The sequence below is a fragment of the Falco rusticolus genome, chromosome 3, assembly GCF_015220075.1.
Source record: "Falco rusticolus isolate bFalRus1 chromosome 3, bFalRus1.pri, whole genome shotgun sequence".
In the NCBI taxonomy this organism is placed as follows: Eukaryota; Metazoa; Chordata; class Aves; order Falconiformes; family Falconidae; genus Falco; species Falco rusticolus.
Window position 1 is genome coordinate 44,830,452 of NC_051189.1, and position 22,004 is coordinate 44,852,455.

Sequence of the window (22,004 nt, forward strand, 5' to 3'; positions counted from 1 at the left end):
AGGTTTAATGAGAAAGTTTAAAAATTCACTTATCAAAGCACAACCGTGACTCCTCAACAACTGGAATGGGCACAAGCCTTTTGTGACACCTGCATTCTTGGTAGGAAAAAACCAAAAGAATTTTGTAAAAATTCTGTTTATTTCTAAGCATTATGAACTCATACTTACCACCTTTCAGAGCACCCATTTTGAAAATGCAACTGCTCCCTCTTTATGAGTTTGCCTACTTTCACGATATGGGGTCTCAAGTATTTCACGATCTTTACACAGCAGACATTTTTTCCCTTGCTGAAGTGTAAAACTCCACAAAATAAGAGTTGATGCTGCTGCAATACTGCATGAATGCATATTACAGACTACTTTGAAAGTCCACGTAACTCTCGGAGTAGCCTCTTCTCTAACAAATTATCAAATGAAATACAATCCGTGCCTATGACTTTAGATTTACAGACTTGCTACTTCCCAAGTACTTCTCAGCTAAGCAAAGCAACACAATTTTCAAAATAAAAAAAAACAGTACTTTTATTTGTTATTATTTGTTATTATTTGTGCAAATGTTTTTCTAAATATGGTACTTGCATATCTATATGTGAAGACATGAATAAACTCCTACTGTTCCACCACTGCTTCAAGCACCAAAGGTTTTAACACAGAGTGGTACTGTAGCATGTCACATACTATGATGAAACAGAGAGACCTCAGTACTAAACAATTAAATAATACACTACAGTACAGCTTTTCACATAGGAAGCCAAGAAAAAGAAAAGTTATGATTCCCATGATAACTACAGCTTGATTATAATACTGTTTTATACTGTATATTTGAACAAATGCATCAATTTACAATTGATGGGGAATTATAACTGAAGGACACAGTCATATACTTTGTGTCATTCTTAAATAAATCAGTGGCATTCAAAATAAATTTCCATGCCACTTGTACAACTTGGTAAGGTGAATGGTTTGTTTGCAAGAAAAAAAAAAAAAAAAGAGGCTGTAAAAGCATATAAACCGTATTTATCAAACAACTTCAAAGTTAACAGTGAAGCACATAGGGCAACACTGCTGCATTTTAACTAGATTATGGACTATTTCAACATCCAACAAATTATATTCAGGTTTGTCCATGTCATATTTGCCTTGACTATACCATGACTCACAGCTACTGCAAATTAAATCTATTAAATATATTTAAACCAATCACAGGTAAACCACAGGCTGGGGAGACTATCAGTAAGAATATTTTTCATCAGGAGCGGGATAAACCAGACAAAAAGAACTAGCAAGTAGAACTGCAAACAAAAGCTATGTTCATAAAGGGGCAAAGTAATAAAAAGTCCTCTCACAAATGCCTGGTACACGAAGCCCGCTAGAGAATCCACTGGGCTAACATATAACCAAGATAGGAAAGAAACACTCCAAGAAAATAACAAAAAAACTTAAAGTTTTTTGCATCTGCTGTCATTGGAGAAGCCAAGGGAAGCTTTCATCTTTTTCATCTCATAAAGCCTCAGAGGTAGCTTTGGTCAAACCAAAGCAAACAGTAGGAAGTTACCAAAACAAGACAGTATTCACCCAAGAGTTCTGAAAAGCTGAAGGATAAAAATAGCCTATCTGTCCACTATACCATATAATGTCTTGGTGTCAAGCACCGCTTTCACATCAGTGGTCCATCAGTTTTGAGAAGTGGTCACACCTTTAGACCGTCAAATCAGTAGAAAATATAAGAAACAATGTTAATGGGCACACAGCTAAGTACAGGTTACAAAAGTGACACTGACGCTTTCCCACAGAAAAGTTCTGTCTCACTAATACCGGAGAATTCTTTGAAGCAATTGGTAAGTGGTCTAAGTCTGACCTAACTTGAATGACCAAAACATGCCAGCTGCTGAACAAATGTCCTCCACCAACAGTTCCTAAAGAAACTATGCTACAACAGCAAAGAGGGAAGGTCTTCACATGGATAAGTAACCGGCTCAAAAGAGGAAAAAAAAAAAAAAAAAAAAAAAAGGAAGTTAGGAAACCACCTGCATCTTTTCCAGACCCATGTTATTTAGCATGCACATAAAAGATCTAAAAACAGGCGGTAAGCCTTGAAGTGAGCTTGCTGATAATATTAACAAGTTCACTTTGCTAAAAACGAAAATCAACTATGCAGGAAGCAGCAGACCTTCACCTTACCCAGTGAAGGTGTAATAAAATGCAGATGACACTCAGTGTAGGTAAATAGGAGGCCATGCACCTGAGAAAATACAATCCAACTGTTTTACATACATTTTACTGAGCTCTGACCCGATTACCTCGTTGTCAAGAAAAGAGATTTGGGAGCTAGAATAAATACATCTAAGACGACAAGATTTGTCAGAAGAGTAAACAGAATGCTAAGCATATTTAAGAAAAAAAGAAAAAAATCCAAACACAAAACTGTACGAGAGATGAGATGCACAAGTCTATGAGGTACCTATCTGCAGTGCCAGTGTTTGCTCTGCCCACGTCCACTTCTAAAGTAAAATTACTGAAGGACCAAAAGGGGATGACAGGCATCTGAATACCCTTCAGAATCTCCAGCCTCGACAAGGGAAACCAGAGAGAGAATAAGTGAGTCTACAAAATCAGGAGCAACATGGAGCAGGTAAGTAGTGAACCATTGATCCCTTTTTCTTTTAACAAGGAAACTAGAGAACATCAAACAAAACTAGCAGGTGGTAGGTTCAAAATAAAACAAATAAAAGGAAGCAGTTCTTCATACAATGTGTACTTAAGCTGCAGAACTCATTGCCACGGTCCCAATGGAAAGCCAAGAGTTTACACAGACCAAGAAAAGACTAGATGAATTCATGCAAGAAAAATTCATTAGGTGTTACCTATCACTTTTTCCAAAGTAATTCTGAGCTGCAGAGTTGTGGAGGCTAAGGGGCTTGGCTCTGTTTCTGGACAGCCTCCACCGTGGTCACTATGAAATAGGATTCTGGGGGATACAAACCTCTGGTCTCAACTGGCAGAGGTATTCTCTAGTACTAAAAAAGCAAGACTGTATTTGTAACACGGTTTTAATAGCTCTTTACAAGTATGTTACATCAATAATACACAATTTCCAGTAAATAATTTCACCTTCCTTTCATGAAGAAACTATGTATTTCAGTCCCTGTTATCAGTACTTCAAGAATGCAAATGAGATTACAATATTTGAGAGGACCACAGCATGAAATGAGACAGGGACCCAAAATAGCAAGTACCAGACTCTGCTGAAATTCTACCTTTCCTATATAAAAGATAACCCTACTTCAACAACAAGAAATTCAAAGATTTTATGATCTGCTTTTAACCCCTTGAGGGAGTAAAAAAAACAGGTGGATAAGGGTAGGCACAGAAATGCTGACAATACTGCAGCACAAGCAGTACTTCTCTGGGTGCTACACAGTATCTGCAGTGCCTTTTAAGTTTGGTTTGGGAATAACTTGAAACAAAGTTGTATTATACATTGAAATTTTAGGAATACTGAACCTGTATTAAAAACATTTTTTCCACCTTTGAAGGAGAAAGAATTAAAACCAACATTAAGTAGTGAAAAAATATTTTTTCTGATTTAAACAGCAGTTTCAAGAGATAGTATCAGCTCTAAGCACTGGCCTGAAGCTTTACTACTGTTATAAAAAAGGTACTTAAAATAACTACAACATATTTAGGTTAAGTACTTAAAGGAATTACTGGAAGACTGAATTCAATCCTCAGCTCCAATCCACAAGTCATTGTGCAACATCTTAGCTGCTGAAAACAAACCCTCCCTTTTACCTACAAGGTGGGGACCGTGCCCATCTCCCAAATTAGAGGTATGAACTTTTCCCCCGACAAACACAGAAGACACAGCAATTGCTGTTGTAAGCAGTGGCAGAACTCTGCCTCTTTGCATGTTCCAGCCTTCCTCCAATACCAGAAGGGTGCTGCTGCGACTGTGCTGAGCACAGCCCAAGCTTGAAGACAGCAGCGTATGCCCAGTGCAGAACAGGCCTTCTGCTAAACCTCCACCAGACACGAGGCATCACAAGCCAATGGTTTACTTTCAAGGACTTGTAGCAATCAAAATTTTCACAGGTACAGTAAAACTCACCATAACCCCCTGATCACACCCAAGAAATTACATACCCTTGCTTAGAACCATGCAGTTCTTCAAAGAGATTATTCAGTTGTAGTTTAGTTCAGTCAAGTTAAATACTTGACCTGAGAGGGAAGAAAAAACTTACAGTAAACGTGAGTCAGAACAGCTAATAACATAGTATACTTTCTATTCTATGCTATCTAAACTCTTTCTACTTCTAAACCTAAGCTCAACATACAATAATCACAGACTGTTTGGCAGAGCTCATTCAGGAAACGGTGTAGGAAGTGGGGAAGGAGCAGGGCTTATAGTCCCTAAACTCAATACACAAAATATAATCGCTTAGAATTTACTCCTGAGAAAAATTTAAAGGAAGACATAAATTCTGAAAAATAGCAGGCTATTCAGAGACAGACTCTAAACTCTTGAAACAGGTTTTTTTTAAGTGCTAAATAATAGACCAACTCTGCTTCATGAGACCAATAGTAAGGCAAAATTAACACTTGTTAAAGAACTGTGATCATCTGATGAGAGCTGCTAGGTAAACAGCAACTATTACAAATCCCAGTATGGGAGACCTCAAATACATCATTATGAACCTGGTATGCCAGTTTGGAGTAGCACTCAGGTTCCTGGCTTCTGACCATCTGCTCAGGCCACTAGCCTTGAAAAGAAGAAAAACCACCCAAACACTCAGAGATGCATGCACTCAACAGATACTTTTGCCTTCTATCACTTCTGTGCATAATTGAAGCAAAGAGCGTCAAATTCACTCACTGGAAACGAATGTACTTTTTCTTACGGTACAGCAGAATTACATTCTCAAAACTTCTCCTGACCTTTCAGCAAGCCTCATGCTATTGCACAGACCATGCATCAGCAACAGTCAGCATCGGCCAGTGGAAAAATACCCCTGCTGCCCCCATTCCCCCCTACCTGTTGTGGGTTTGTTTGTGGGTTTTTTGGGTTTTTTTTTTTGGGGGGTGGGGTTGAGGCAACATAATTTCTCAGTTCCTGTTAAGCTCTTCCTGTAGCAATGCCCACCATTCCAGACACCTCCAAATTTAATCCACTGGAATAAGCGGCCTTTAAATTAAGGTGTTATAAGGTCATATAGCAAGCAAGATGATCGGATTAAAGAGGAAGTGGAGTTAAGTTAATACTGAGTCACTATTTTAAGTTCTGCGTTCAATACAACAGCATGATAGCCTTTTGAGTGTAAACCAGTCTTCAAGCAGGACAGCTAAAAGCTTTTCTATTTTTTTTTTTAATGTTTTATTTCTTTTTTGAATCTGAACATGAAATGCAGGACAAAAATTCATCAGACAGCGAAGATCTGGTCCCAGAGACAGATGTTTTACAGCTGTGCTTTGGGCTTCCTAAAGCCCATTAGAGCTAGCACATACAATTCCTAATGTAAACAAGCTGCTTTTAGTAACTACAATACTCACTCTGAACACACACAACGCTAGTCAGGGCCAACACTCCTCACACAGTTTTCACCAAAGCAGCTTGCAGGATCTTTGGTGGCTTGGGACAGAAATTGTAAGTCCCTTCTCCTGCTCCTCCCACCATCTCCTGTAGCTCCTGAAAGGGAATTTTTTTTAGATGTAAAACCCACAGAGAGGAATCTAGATGGTGCACTGCATTGGGGTTTTGTGGGTTGGCGGGATTTTTTTGGATAATTTTACTAAGTGTTTACCTTCCATTAAAGCACCAAATTAATTCCATTAATTGCCCAAATCTTGAGAAAAACAGGAAGGAAAGCTCTTCCACCTGCTAAGAAGCCCCTTTCTGTCACTGCAGGCAGTGTACACAGATAACTTCACAAAACAGCCAGGGCTTTTCAGGAAGCAAGCAGTTTCTCATGCCATGCTCCTGCTATGCTGAACGAGTCACCTCAAGCTGGCAGGTGGCTTGAGGAGGAGCTACAGGCAGAATCCCTGATTTTTTGTGAAGTGTTCATTCCTCTGCTGAGCTAAATAGTGTAAACTGCCCATTTCTCTCTCTGGAGAACAGCAAGAGTATAGTTATTGCAGGAGTAACTAAGCAGCATCTTATTTTACTTGCAGTGAGATTTTTTTCACCAATTTTAAACAAAAGTATCTTCATTTGGCTATAAGAAAGCTTTAGACTGTGATGGGAAGTAACAGTCTTAGCCACCTACTATGATCGAGAGCTCTCACACTGCCTCAAACTAACAGGAATAATGTAGATACTTGGGATCAAACTTGGGAACAACTGAATCCACTGAATTAAACATTGATTTGATAAAATTTGAGGCATACAAATTGACTCAGAAGGTTGATGAACCTAATGGAGAACTTCAGGCTTGCCAAAAATAATAATAATGAAAAAAAAAAAAAAAATCACACTCCCCCAGAGCAATGTACTTTCTTGTGAATAAATTGTTTTAAAGATGAAATACTTTACATTTGAAATATCAGACAAGCCATTTATACATTAGCAAATCTTTAAGGCTTTTGTTCTCCTACCTCAGAAGGAAAACCGATTTCTGGGCAGCAGATTATTAATTCTAACAAACTGTTCATAGCATGCGAGCTGTACCATCACTAAATAAACGAATTTTAATATCAATTTGAACTCAGGCCAGCACATTTTTCTTTTGGTGTCCTTTGCTTCACAGATGATTACTCTATTTCTATTTCTCCCATGAAGGTTCCCAGGCAACTGATCCAATCCACTTGCTCACTGCCACCAAAATGAAAAGATGAAAAGGCCTTGCTGCTCTCCAAGCCACCGGCCCCCCTCATCCTTAGTACCAGCTCTGGTGTTCATCAGACCCTTTTATGAGCCAGTTTGATTCATTACAACAGCAAAATGCTCTCCATTTTACAGAGTTATTTTTCTGCCATTTTAGTGAACTAAAGTGGTTCACAGAAGGACCTGACAAGCACTGCTGCTGTAACAAAGTAGCAGAGCCATGTGGTTGGGAGGAAGGGTGCAGGGGGACAAAGGCGGAGAGGAAACTTCTCCTTTCAGAACAATGTCCGGTTAAATTAGCTCACTGCATTTCTCAAACCGTACCCTGACTTACAAATGATTAGATGGACCATGAGAAGACATTCAACAGCTTTCAGCTACCTTCAAAGCTAAAAAAAAAAAAATTAATCTGTTGCACAAAAAATATAATAATATGTATTTGTATACAGATTCCAGTATCATACTCCAGCATAAAAATAAAGAAGCTCATGGAAACATAATAGCAAGATAAGGATAACTCAATTAGAAGGGGAGGGTAAAGAAAGCTTGGCAGATTGCATCCTGAATTTTATTTTTTTTCCCCCATGAAAAAAGTCCCTGGGAAAGCGACCACCAATCTCAATATGCATTATGATGGAGAAAAGCTTCAAATATTTCTGATAAGCAGAAAACAGCAATAATTTTGCCTTCCCTCCTTAAGTTGTCACCAGTATCCAAGTAAGCCTATTAGGCGAAAGCTGACGCACCTAAGAGAAAGAATCTAGAAGGATGCAGTTGAACCAAGGAGTTGCAAGGTGTTATACCCCTGACAAGTGACAATGTGCTCTAGATGCCTAGTCCCCAGGTTTTCTGCCCAGTAATTTCTCTCCATGGATCGATTTGCCTCGTTCTGTGATGGACTGCCTACTGTGGATGTGCCATTTCACTTGAAAAGCAAGAAGTGAACATGTATCAAATACATCACTCCCACAGCCAAATTGAATCGATGACAGCAGCAAACGGGACAGCTCAGCTGCTGGAGCCCTTATCTTGCTATTCAAAGTTCATTGCCTACCTGGAGGCACCTCAAAACAGAAACAACCTATTTCAGAGAGCACTGAAGAGAAAAAGCACCCTGCCCCAAACAAAACACCACCATCATTACACCTTACCAAGTCAGACAAGGATTTTTCAGCCTTCCTGACCCTACCGGCTGCCTACCAAAAATCTTAATGTCGGGCAGCCACAGAGCACACCATGAATCTCTAAGTGCCACAGAGCCAGAGCTACAAAGGAAGACAGCAGCAGATCCCAGAAGCCCCACCAGGGAATAAAATCGGGCAGGCAGCCTGCATCCCAGCTGGCTCTGTAATATCCGCCTCCAAGAGCCCCTACTAGTCCAGTTCCTCCCACAGCAAAAATTCACATTGCCTAACAATCCCCACACCGCACAGTCCAGTTGTGACGCTAGTCATGTGACAGTCTCAGCAGGGGAATCACACATGAACCGCTGACAAGCCAAAGGTTGACCATCCTTCATCTGGAGAGGCAGGCAGAAAGGCAGGCGTTCTGGCTTCCTTTCTTTTGGGGGAGGAGGCAGGGAAAGAGGACTGGTGGCGGAAGGAGAGAAACAGATCAAGGAGATTAGTCTTTTAAATAACTGTATTAGGGAAATTTCTTATTATGAGAGTAATGGAAGCAATTCCTTCCACCTGCCATCTTTTTTGTAACAAAGGTTTTCTTCTTTAACACCTCAATATTAAGCAATATCGGGGGGGGGGGGGGGGAGGGCAGGGGTGAGAAGTGTTAGCCTATTTCCTTGAGAGCTAGCCCTCCAAGAACTCACATTAACCATAGCATTTCTCTAAATCTAACCATAATAAGTGAAAAGCCACACACAACCTCCCCCCCCTTTTTTTGTTTCAGTGCAACATCAACATACTTGACTTCCAAGACTACCTGCTACAACAATTATCGGACCCAAGTTGGAAAGCATGCTTCAGTTCTAGCACTGCCTTTAACAGGCTGATTCTTCCAACAGCCATACTATTTCTATGAAACAACCCCTTCCTTCTGCAGTTCAAATCCTGTTTAAAATACAAAAGTACGTTCACGAAGCGTCGCTTCTGTAAGGGAAGGTGGCATGGGCTGGGGATTACTGCAGAAGTGTAGTAAAAGAGAAATGCAGGTGGAACTGATGCCATTTTTTCAGTAACCTCTAAGGTTACAACAGAATTAAAGAAGCACAAAACTGCCTTCACTTACTTCTGTACAAAAAAACCCCAACAAAATTACGATGTACCTTTGCAGAGATCAAGAAAGAGGAGGGAAGTGAAGCTGAAGCCTGCTTATTCACTTCCCCACTGACTAAAGAATGATGATTAAACTAAGGATGAGTAAGGCTGTACCCCATTCACAGAGCCAAGTGAATGCAAAGCACAGCAGACACCTCATAACGGTACTGATAAATAAAACTGAATTACATAGCAGGTCTCTCCCAGACTTACCTCCTAAGGCAGTCCAGAAACCCCTATTTAACTCACTTTCTGAACGATTCCTTCCTAAATTAAGAGAGATACTAAACTGCTCACTATAAACTCTCAGTTTAATTCTTCACACTTAAAACAACTTGAGGCAAGAATTATACTCTTGCTAAGAGTCCCTGACATGACCACACCACCTTGTGAAGTCTGCAAAAACTTCCCAGGAACTAGCAATATAGTACAAGTACCTCCCAAACCAAGAACCGGAGATGACCTGCCTGCTTTTTGCCTTGCAATAAACCACCAAATCCAACAAACAGCTACTCCAGTCCAACAGCAGCACAAACCAGAGCACATTCTCCAAAAGCCACAAGACTTGCCCAGATATATGCCACACAGTTGAGACCCAGGAAGAAATACAAAATCATATTCTTAGATCTTATTTCAAGCTAACAACCACAGTTACAGCTGTTTAGGTATTTCTGATCCCACACAAACAAACAACACACATTCAAATAGAGAACTACAAGCAGCAAGTTACCTGGGATGCCAGATTCCTGGACTTCAGCTACGCTCTCCTAGCCAGGTAGGATTTTGACAACATCTGTTATACCCTACATGACTAATTAAGATGCAAAAATTTACCAGTCTCTCACCTATGTGCAATTTTATTTCAGCCTCATCAGAGTGATTTTGGAACATCCGCTAGCCTCATCATTACCTTCCTTTCTTCAGTCCTCCTTCTATTAAGCATTAAAAACATAGTAAGTCGTATCTCCTTGGTTGTCTTATTTTCAACTTGAAGAAATATTGAACTGCTATTCTCCACAGTCAAGACCAATATGCACTTTCCTGTAAGACATTTTACCAAGTAACATTTCGGCTTTGGATTTCAATCTCCACAGCTACATCAAGAATCCTCTCTGAAGCAAGGAATATTTTCCTATAATAAGTTATCATCAGCTTGGACTCAGGGGCCGAGCACATTCGTCACAGCCACTTACTGGCTCACCCAAGTTGTTAATACTGAAGACTTTAATCGAATTTCTCCACTTCTCTCACAGAAGGGCTTGTTTCACATTTCTCCCAAAAGAGCACTACCCCCATGCTTTCTACGATGAAGACTTTTTCTCCTCATTTTGTCCTATCCCTATCTCTCAACTTCTAAAATTCCAGCTTTCAGTACAGTTTTAGTTAGTTTTTCCCTGGGTTCTCTCTCAAAGAATGACCACTATGCCTTCGCACCTAAAGACTGCCCATTTCACAAATCCTGTTTACCCTGTAAATAAATCCACAAGCTTCCTATTTTAAGATCCAGGACAAAAGTGCCTTTATTAAAGTCTTCCCTGGAGTTGCTCCACGTTCTGATCTGCTTTACCACTGGTCACATAGTTCTGGGTCTCCAAACCTTCCCCTTACTCCTTTCAAAAACATCACAATCCCCCACAGGAGCTCCTCTTCACACTCCGGATTTCTGTTTGGCAAGGGGTACCCCACAACAGCTATCCCCATTTCACACGAAGTGGGATGGGACTAGGCTCTCCCCACTCACAACTACTCCATGCACAGAGCAAGAGAAACTATTACAGCTGTATTCCTCAACTATTGACAATGGGGGAACATCATTTTCATGAAGAAAAGGCTTGAAATTACAAGAGGCCTTTCCAATGCAAAGGGTCACGAAGAACCTTTGGAAAGCTGCTGGCAGGCTGGGGCACCCCAGCGGCCTCTGCTCTGCCTCTTCGCTGCCAACCGTCCCCTTGCCAGGTGGCAACCAGGGTCTAACGGGAGACTTCATCAGGCTTTGGTGCAGACAGCCAGCTCTTCCCACACCAACAAAAGCATCCTCCGTGCCTCGGGTAGAAAGCGGTATTATGAGGAGTTGAAACGCATGTTTGTTTTGCAACGTACCCTAATTATCTAAGACTGGCAAGAAAACGCAACTCCACTAAGCAAACAGAAAGCAATATAAATTGGAATGAAGATTAAAAACCCAATAGGAAAAGCACAAGATGAAGAGGAAGAAAAATCTATGGGAAAGCTGGGGGGTGGGGGTAGGGGTCAGCAAAGAGAAATAGAAAGAAATAAAGGTTTAGGTTTCAGAGCAGGACTGGTTTTGCTGCGTAAAAGGAACCATACTTTGTACATCTGATGTACGCATCCATAAAAATGCTTTAAGAAGTGATGCTTACTTTGTAGATAGAAATAAAAATAAACTGTTGGTAGGCCGATTTCTTTCGAAAAAAAATCACTAAGAAATTTTAAAGCCAGCTACCTGTTGAAGTTCTAGCAGTAAACAGAAAGCTCAGCTGAACAGCTTAAAAGCGGCTCAAGGACACTGAAATTCAAGTGCTTCCAAAACTATCCAGCACTGGGTTCTCCGCATGCCAGCTACTCCCAGGCAGGTGAGTTGCCATGCTGCTCGCTATGATAACCAGCCCGTATTTAAATGAAGCCTGAACAGAATAACCTCTAGGATCAGCACTGTATATGTGAAATTTAATTTTCCTCTTGGAACCATTAGGAAGGTGGCAGACATTTTGGCTGCAATGACTTTTTCCAGACAATTGATTCCCAAAGTTATTTATTCCCCACCATTCGCCTCAAGGCCCTCTCATCACAGCAATCGTCTATGTCAGAGGAAGGTTCGACGCAGCTCCCATGAAAGCCAAGCAAAACCACACCCAAAATAGCTATATAGGTCACTATCACGCAAGCAAGGGTTTCTGGTTAGTGCCTATATGCCAATAAGCTTTCAAAGTCGCATCTCTTAATGATGCTCTACGACTATGGTCGCTTATTTGATAATTCTCACTCTTTTACTGAAGTCAAACTTTTAAATGAAGATGCCTAAATTACGTAGTATCTCTTTTTTTGAAAGCCCACCCCCCCAGGAGAACGCATTTGGTGTAACGGCACCAAAATAATCAGAATGGTTAGAAACCACTACTGAGCGGCATGCGTGAAACATGAGAGCCCAACAGCATGAAGATCCTTGGTTTTGACTTGGCTTCTTCTAGGTGCATGTTTACATCTTTGAAAAGTCACAATGTTGGAAGCTAAGAGCTAATCAGCTTTTGTATACTTAAGGATATTCTTAAGAGCTCTGTTGTCATATTCAGGCGCTTGGAATGTGTCCTTTAGGTCACAGCCTCCTTTTTATTTTTTGTATCATGCCTTCCAACCTCATTTTCCAAGTAAGAATTTTAGTGTGCAACTACAATGTGGTACTTCCATGACTGCTGATCTTGGGTAAGATATGAAGCACTGAAAGTTACAGTTAGATTCCGCAGACAGAAAGAAATCAAGAGGAAAACTCTTCCATCAGGTTTCAGTATCTTGTCAGAATCCTAATAAAAGCATGGGATGTTTTCTGTGTATCGTACCTCACTCCTTCCTCTGAAAGAGTTCCAAAAATAAATTATACTCGGAGCTTCCCTTTGCCTTTTTATCTATCGCCGCCAAAATATAAGACTGTATTTGAGACTTTCTTCTACTAAAATCCAGTGGTTTGTTTGTGCAAACAAGCTATTCACAGAAACAGATACGATGAGAAACTATGAAGTCCATCTTAATGATAAAGCTAAATAGATGCAGTAAATTAATACAATAACTTTTCTGTTGGAAAGCGAAATCTAAAGCCTCACCTACACACAAGAGACTCATTTGTAAAAAAGACAGTTTAATTATTTGCTAAAATTTGCAGGTTTCTCACTTTTATGTTATGTATACAGGGAACATAAAAGTATCACCCATGTTACTTAGGGCAACAGTTAACCAGCTCATAAATCTGAGCAGCCAGTGGTCTGTTCATAGCAGACAAATACAAAAGGGTTTGGAAGTCAGGATTTAAGGGGACTGGGGGAAGGAGGACCTTCAGACACACAGCACTTGTCACACAGTTGCGTGTATCCTTGCTAGCCATACAGATTTATTTGCATAAAGCTAGGTTTGCAAGAGCAAATACCAACCACCAGATTCTAAAAGCTTTCCCTCCAAAAAGTAATGTAAAAATAAGATGAATGGGAAACAAGGGATAGAGTTAAGGCACAGGATTCAAGGCAAGGCGTGTGTATTTCCACTCTCTTTCTTTCTAGTTACCTTTTTTCCTCCTCCTCCTCCCACTTTAACATCCCTCACGTACCACGCCATACACCAAAAACAAAACAAAAACCGAAGAGCCAGCTGCCATGGGATGCCATGGATATGGCAAGCCAGAGACTCGCTGCCAGATTTCAGCAGCTCTTTGAAAACGTGCAAAGTTCCTGTTTCTCAGGCCTTCCACCTTTACAGAAAATCACATCTGGGTTGGGTTGGGTTGTTTGTTAAGGTTTTTAAAGAAGTTTTGTATTCTTCACCTCCAGCGAAGAGCCTAGGCCACGTCTGCTCGCACAGCCGCCGCCTGCAGCAGGGCACGGGGCACAGCCTCCCTCCGCACCAGGGCAGGATGGGACCCGGCGACCGGCCACCCGCGCCAAGCCCAGCGGCACATACCCTTCCTCAGCGTACTTTTCCCAGCTTTGCCATCGGCTGGTTTCACCTTTACTTGCAAACAACTCATTTTACGTCTCATACAGCCCTCGTGCTATTTGAGTGTTAACGGGAAATACCATAGACGTTCATCAAAAGCTTTCAGTGCAAAAGAGCAAATACCTCGCGTGAAAAAAGGCTAGGCTCTGGTTAACTGACCCCGCTACATGGGCTGGGAAGTCTTTACAGCGCTCCTTTGACCTAACTCTTCAGGTTTCTGCATTAACCAAATTCAAAAGAAAATGGTTACAACTCACATCTCCCACCACTGTACAGAATCGTGATGGCAATGAAGAGCATTCTGCTATACCTCATTCTGACTGGTATTTTTTACAATACTACATCCTCAGAAATTGTTATTTACCTAAAAGGCCTGTGTGATCTTTACCTATGATCAAAACTTTCCATAATTACCGAAGGGGCAATAAAATCATTTTGGGTTTCAAATCTGAGCAAGTTTTTTTTTTCCACTGTTTAAATAACCTAACCAGGATTTACAAGTAATAACAGAAATTATCATTACACTGTTAAATATTTAGTAAGATATTGGTCAAATACGATTATCCAATTAGTATCAGTGCATCACTAATTCACTTAAACTTGCAATCACAAGCATTTAATGCTCTTCTAAGAGCCTGTTCTACAGCTTTCATAATGATCTTTACATATTTATTTAAAAAAAAAAAACACTAAAAAGAGATTGAAAATAAGCATTTAGGTTAACAGAAAGGCAGGACAGGGGATGTGTGAAGCTGTGGCATTTTCCAATGCTACAGTAGGGAAAATCTTGGTTTGTAAAACTGTTTCAAACTTCAAATGATGTCTCTCACAAAAAATAATTACTTTTTCCAAGCAGTTGTGGTTTTATCCTAGAGGAAAATAGTATGCTATCAAGAGGATCTGTGCGAAACCCTGAGTACACTTACACCACCAAACAAGAAGAAACAAGTAACGCTCCCGCTTGTAGTAGCTGGAGACAGGAAAACGTGCAGAACACAATTGTTCTAATCACCTGTTACAAACCTCAGAAACAAACGGTTAATTTTCCTCCAGACTGCATCTTATTTTAAAAGGCATTACGAGAATTTTTCCGCTGCTGTTAAAAAGGCAGCGGAAGGACCTCTTGGAAGAAGCCCCCTCTATTTATCTCCTCACCGTTGTTTGTCAGTAACACTGCCATCCAGAATGTGTTTTATGCACAGCAATGGGATATTTTTTTTAAATTACAAAAAAAAAAAAAAAAAAAAAAAAAAAGAAAACGTATTGGAAACTTTCAGGATAGAAACTAGAGAGCTTCGAAGTTCCTCTCTTAGCAGCGCCTAGCAATGGCAAGGAGAGAGTTCTGCAAACGCGCCCCAAGCATCCAGCTACATTTAGCTTTCAGCCTTTTTATTATCATTGTCAATGAATGGGCCCCAGTCAAATTAAAGCTGCCATTTTAGGTTAAAGACTAGAGAGCCTCTGTTGTGCAACAGCGAGACAAAAACACTCCAAGCGACAGATGCAGCACTCTCATTGGAAAACGATGGATTTCAACTTTTATAAAAAAATATAGTAATAATAACCACCGATCATGCTTGTTAATATGAATTATATATTGATACTCACACATTACCGCAAACTAACGGGATTTATAATTGGGATAAATCAGCTACCCGTGCTGCTAAGGTCATAGTCATTAAGATTTTTTTGCCGTCGTTAGAATGGACGATCTGTGAGGAAATGAACAGAAACATTTTTTGTTCAACTTGCTTGTTTGTACCTCCGCTAGTCCCGTATACCACGAGAAAAGAAAAAAAGAAAGGGGGGGGGGGGAAGAGAGGAGGGGGGGGGGGGGGGGGGGGAAGACAAACACATTCCCCCGAAAGCCATCTTCTAGGATAAACACAGCTCGCAATCTGCTTTGATGAAAGTAAAATCGAGGCGCACATCGACACTGAAACAAACTTATCGCATCGGGGTTATTCCCATTATTCCCCGAGCCAAAAATCCACGAACGGCCAAGTGGCTGGGGGGCGCGGGGGGGCGGGGGAGAAAAAAGCTGCTCGCAAATGACCAAAATCGCCCATTTCTGTAGTTGGAAGGCACGCTCGGCCCCTTCCCAAACGAAAACAAAGGCAGAAAGTGGGTAAGTGCGGGAGAGTTGCGCGGCGCGGCGAGCGGCCCCGGCGCCGGGAAGGGAACTCCCGGGCATCGCTACTTTCCTTTTGTCCATTGTCTGTTTAAAAAACAACTACTTTAAACCCGGGCGTGAGCGGGGTGTAGGAGTGCGCCGAGGAAGCCGGCTCCATTTCCAGCCCCGGCCCCACGGCCGCCCCCTTGCCGGGCGCGCGGACCCCCCGCCCCGGCTCCCACCCGCGGAGGCCGGTCCGGCGGCGGGGGGCGGCCCGCGGGGGCTCCCCCGGCGCGGGAGCGCGTCCCCCGATTTAACGCTACCGGGATAAATGAAGGCAACGTAATGATGGCTGCTCATTGCCTGCAGCGCCTTCTCCCTGAGACTCGCTAACAACCCTGCCCCCCTCCCCCCGCCACCGCACACTCACACGCACACACACGCGCGCACACGCACACGCGCTGCCCGCTCCCCGCCGCCCCGCACGCCGCGCTCGCCGCCGGCCCCGCTCCGCTCCGCTCCCCCCGCCCCGCGGGCCGCGCCGCGGCCGCCCCCCCGCCCCGACCGCGATGGCCTCAGACCACCTTTTTCCGCTCACCCTCAAAATGGCCCGGAACGGGGCGGGGGTGCGGGGGGGAGCGCCCCGGCCCCGACCCCATGTGCGCGGCGGCGGCACCGCCCGCCCGCCCCGGCCCCGCGCCGGCGGAGCAAGGTGCCCGGCGGGGTGAAGCCCCTATTATGCGGCGTCCGCCGGCACCGCTCCGGCCGCCTGAGGTAGCGTCCTCCCTTCCCGTCGCTCCCTCCCCCGCTCCCCTTTCTTCTCCGGCCGCCGGAGAGCGTCGGCCGCCCCCCGCCCCCTCCGGGGCCGCCCCCCCCCCCCCCGGTGCCGCCGGGGCAGGACGATCCCCCCGCCGCGCGCACCGGCGGCCGGAGCGGCACCTCGTGCTCCCGCCTCCCTCCTCCTCCTCCTCCCGCCCGCCTTCCTGCCGCCCGCCGCCACCCACCGCCCGGCCTCCGCTGGGGGTGCCCCCGCCGCGGCCCGGCCCGGCCCCGGCCCATGTGCCGGCGCGGAGCGGGGAGCGCGGCGGGCGGGGCGGGGCGGCGCCGGGCCGGGCCGGGCCGTGCGCGGCGGGGAAGCGCCCTCACTTTGTTAGCGCTTGTTGTGCCGCCGCGGCCGCCGGCAGCCGTCAGCGTGGTCAGCGGGGGAAGCGCTCCCGCGGCCATCCCGGCCGGCGCTGGGCCCCGCCGCCCCCGCCCGCCCCCGCCGCGCAGTTTCGCTCAACTTTTCCCGGATTTTTAGCCACCCTCCAAACTTGCGGAGAGGAGCGGGGGTTGGGGGGGGTGGGGCGGGAAGGAGGCAGGGGCGCCGCCGCTCCGGCTCCCCGGTGCCCTCCCCTCCCCCGAGGCGAGGCAGGCGGCCGGCCGGCCGCAGCACAACAAAAAGCCATTTACACCCGGGGAAGTGCCCCGCTGAGGCGCACACCCCCCCCCGCCGCACCCCCCCCGCCCGGAGCCGCGGCGGGGCGCAGCATCCCCCACCCCCCCGGGCCGCCGCCGGCAGCCAGCACCCCCGCGCCGCTCCGCTCCGCGCCACCGGGGACGGAGACCTGCGGCGGGTCCTCGGCTCCATGGCCGGCGCCCGCCCGCCCTCCCTCCCCTCCGCGCCCAGCGAGGTGCGGGGTCACTCACCGGGCCGGTGCGGGGCCGTCGGGGACCGGTGTCCCCCGCTCGCTCCCTCGCTGCCCTCCGCCGAGGGGCCGGGGAGGAGGAGGGGACACGCTCCGGAGTTGGTGCCGCCGGCCGGGGGGGGCGAGGCGGTGCGGGTGGCGCACACACACACGCGCACACACACACACGCACACGCACGGAGTTGCTCGCTCGCACCGGGGCTGGGCTAAGAGGGGAGGAGGGGGATCCCTGACCGGGGCGGGCGGGCGAAGGAGGGGTGGAAGGGAGGGGAGGGAGAGGAAGGGTCAGCGCGGGTCTCGGGTAGTTTCGGGGTCTCCGCCGGGTCCCGGCTCCGCTTCGCTCCTTTGTGTAATTTCACTCGATTCAAGTTTAATCCGATAGTTCCCGAGCGAGCGCGCCCGCCGGAGCCGAGCCGAGCGCGACACCAGCCAGCCAGGCGGCTGCCGCCCCCTGCGCCCGCCCGCCCCCGCCGCCTCCCTCCCCTCCCTCCGCCGCCACAAGGCGCGCCCCCGACACCGCCCCCTCCCCGGGGGCGAGCGCCGCCGCGCGCCCCGCCCCCCCGCGACGTCACCGCCCCGCCCGGCATAATTTATTCAAGGAGAGGGGGAAGGAAAAAAAGGGGGGGGGGGGAAGAGGGAAAAAAAAAAAAACCAACCAACAAACCAAAACCGAAAAACCGACCGGCACCGGGCGGGGGAGGGGCGGGGGTCACTAACCTCCCCGCCGCCCGGCCCGCCAGCGCCCCGCCGGGGCTCCCGCTGCCGCCACCGGGCGAGGCAGCGCTGCCGCGGGGCGGGGGACGAGGCGCGGGGCACGGCAGAGCACGGCTGGGCACGGCGGGGCACGGCTGGGCACGGCTGGGCACGGCGTCTTCCGTGCGCCTCCCCCGCCGCTCCTGCCTATCTGCCGGTGACCGGGGCGGCTGGGAGGGCAGCTCCGCACCGCACCGCACCCCACCGCGGGGTCAGCGCCGGGCCCGTCCGTCCCGTCCCGTCCCGGGAAACTCCCGGTGAAGCTCGGGAGGGCGCCTGCGGTGTCACTGTGCCACCGCCGCGCTTCAAACTTCCCGAACGCGGCGGCGAAGTGAAACCGAGAGGGCGCCCCGGGAGGCTGCCCGGCCCCCCGCGGCCTGCCCCGGCCCCGGCCGCTGCCCCCGGCCGCAGCGGGCACCGCGCCCCCGCCCGCCGCTCCGCTCCCCGCCGCCGGGGCGAGGCGGGGCGGGGGGCGGGTGGTATCGCTCGGGTCCGCGGCCGAGGGCGGACTTTGTCCCGAGCGGGTCGGGTGTTCAAAGGGAAGCGGCCATTAGCGCTGCCTGCCCGCGGCTGGGCCGCCCGCCCACCGCCCCCGTCGCGCCGGCACGGCTCCGGCTCCGGCACCGGCACCGGGCCCTGCTGCTGCCGCGTTTGTAAACCGCACGTTCAAATTCCTGATACGAACCGAAACAAACGCATTCCATAAGCAAATTAGGCAAATCCCACCAAAAAGTGATTACCAGTAGCGCGCTTAACGGTCTTCCCTGCATCGCTCTGGAAACTAAATAAGCGTCTTAAAAGTATAAAGAGATTACAATGTAAACCCAGTGTAAAGATACTCTGCGTTACAGGAATTTTCAGCGAGTCATTTGACGAGGTAACTTTTTACCGTCATTGTTTGTAGCAGGTTGGAGAAGGAAAAACAAAGTCATGTGCTGCCGAGCCGGGGCTCCCTCCCCCGCCCGCTCCCGCCGCTCCGGTTCGGGGCCGTTTGCTGCACCCACACTCGTACCTCTTCGATGGGAGACACGGAGAAGGCGTCTTCTGAGGACCTCACACAGCTTTTCCTCTACGCTCTCATAACGTGCTTGAATCCGGGAGCCAGACCCAAACAACGTGGATGTCAAAAGCTCCTCTCGCTTCTTGGGTCGTTGGCTCCGTTGATCCGGGCATCCATGACCGTGCTGCGGCCCCGAGAGCCCCTACAGCCTCAAAATGTCCCAGGCTTCTCCAGAGGAAGTCTGAAACTCTTCCACCTCATGTCATTCACGTCTGGCCTACTCAGCCTCTCTTGGGCGTAAGGGGAAAGCACCTTTTCAGGAGAAGGGACAGTCTGCAGCTGGAGAGGTGTCACTGCCTCCTGTGCAGCCAGGCCCGTGCAGTCACGCCGAGAGGGGCCAGCAGCTGGGGCGGTGACACTGTCCCATGCTTTCTACTGAAAAACGTGTTGAAAAGCTGATAGCACGTGACTATGTGGTAGAACACGTTCCCTGTTCTTCACCGTGGTCTTCCATAAAGTTAAAAATAGCAAGTGGAAATAGTGTTTAAAAAAAAAACACTTTGAAGCAGCACATGCCCCTAGTATACCTTCACCAAAGTTGTTCGGTTTAAGATCATTCTATTTTTAATGTGCATTTCTCTACTTTGTGGGGGGGGAAAAAAAACCCAACAGACACACACAAAACCTACACAGAGGTATCCTCCCAAGTTACTAAACGTACTCAGTTTCAGTTTTCTCTTGCAGTATGTTGACAGACCAGAGAGTAAACAGCCGAGAAACGCTTACCCACAAGTCTGTTTTCCTGCGTCTATCATTTAACTGTGCCCCTGATCTGGCAGCCAAGCACCCTGGTGTAAACCCACCTGGAACTCCCCTTGCTTTCAAAGATTCTCTAAGATTTAGGGGCAAGGGGAACCATTCTGAGACCGACTGCCAGCAGCCTCACTGCTCCCTTTAGAACTCGTTTCAGTTTCTTGTCGAGCAGAAATCAGATTGCAAAGCTTCTGAGCATGAAAAGTTTTTGAAGAATATTGTAGTGACAGGGTAAGACAATCAAAGAAATGCAGCATTTCTTTAAAAAGGAAGTATATTAGCATGGCACCAGCAACGAGGGGGGGCATGTATAGGCACTTAGTTAAATGTTTGTTCCAAGAAAAAAAAAAAAAATGCCCCAGTCTCTAGCGCATGCCTCTTGCTGAAGGCACAGAACCAGCTCCACGGGTCCCATAAATCATTCTCAGGCCATGGCCTGTGAAATCAGCTGGCTTACTACTTGGGTAATAAAAATGTGCAAGGAGTCTCCCAACATTTTCCAGCATCAGAAGACACAGAATCCACAAACGGCACTTTCCCAGAATGGGGAGAATTACGGCTGCTCTCCAACTCCTCAGCAGCAATAGGAAATGGAGAGTAAGGAAAAGTGCTGCAGGGGTTTCACCACTCCGAGGTGGGACATGGTCCAGGCGTGGCACATGTTCACACAGACACATACTTGATGGTAGTACCAGGCACAGACGAAATATGTCATTGCATACCCGCTACAGACGAAAAAGTTTTGAAACCTTAACTCGTTCTTCAGCCAGTCCCCAAAGAGAAAGCTGTAACTCCCCAAGTGATCAACAAGCACTTTGCAGCTCCATAGGAGCGTGAGGAAACAGCAACACGGCAGTCTTCATGATTAACCATATTGGTAACAGCTTATTAAAATATCCAAGAGATGACAGGGATGAAAATTCACTTGTAGCCACCCAATACTTTGTATGCTTTTGGGACGAAGTAATCCATCTGATGTAGGCAGCCATTTGGCTCACAGATGAGAAAGAATTTGCATTAATGGCTGAGAATTTCGACAGCAGTTGCAGAGCAAGGGTATGTGCACCAACAAAACCCCAATGAATTGCTACACTTTACCTGACCAGGTAGACTTTCAAGGTAGGGTTAGTTTGTATGAAGCTGAGCTAGTCACTGTGTATGACAGGCATAATTATGCAGAGATAAGTTAATGTACTTCATAGGAAGTTCAGCACAGAGATTACTGAGCCGCATTTACATCTGTTTTAGAACATCAGTATTACAAAATGCAAATGACTTGGTATCACATGAAAATACAAAGGAAGGATATTTACTCAGTACACTTTGAAGAACTAGCATCTGTTTTAACAGGCAGGTATAGTGAAATGGGATCTTAAGGTCTAGACGTCACTTCCAAAGGTGGCAGGTGACACCTCACGGTGCTGAGCCCTCCACAAGCCAGGCACAGGCAGGCCCTCGGGCCACAAGGGCCCCCGCAGCCTGTGCCTCCTCGCTGACATCCCAGCCCAGTGACATGAGAGCTAGTGCTGCACACCGTGCCCAGGGAGCTCAGAGCAACCCGCCCCACTTGAGAACAGCTCTGTTAAGCACATCTGCTTCCTCACCTGCTCAGCACCGCAATGGTCCAAACCATGCAGCAGCTCCGACAGAAAGTACTTGTACTTATGCCATACCCTCTGGCTGGCTTCTTCCAAAAGGCTTTTTTGCTTTGATGAAGGAACTTGCAGCTCCCAAGGAAATTCTGTACAGATGTACACAAACCTCAACAGTTTCTCATCTCACAGCCTTTCTTTCACTTCTGTTTATGCAAGGAGAGATGTGAAAC

General features: G+C 46.7%; 1 protein-coding gene across 8 annotated transcripts in view; it reads right to left on the reverse strand.

Moving 5' to 3' along the window:
* The window catches only part of CHD7 (chromodomain helicase DNA binding protein 7), a 132,405-nt gene extending 112,358 nt beyond the window's left edge, over window positions 1-20,047 (reverse strand). For 2 of the 8 annotated variants that reach the window (XM_037379560.1, XM_037379554.1), the window contains exon 1: window positions 19,256-20,046. The gene's annotated coding sequence lies outside the window, so the exon portion shown is untranslated. Of the gene's footprint in view, window positions 1-5,547; window positions 5,752-15,420; window positions 15,525-16,523; window positions 16,708-17,614; window positions 18,057-19,255 lie in introns of those variants that run through there. The other 6 variants (XM_037379556.1, XM_037379561.1, XM_037379558.1 and 3 more) reach the window with 6 other exon arrangements.
* Between the last annotated feature and the right edge of the window lie 1,957 nt (window positions 20,048-22,004).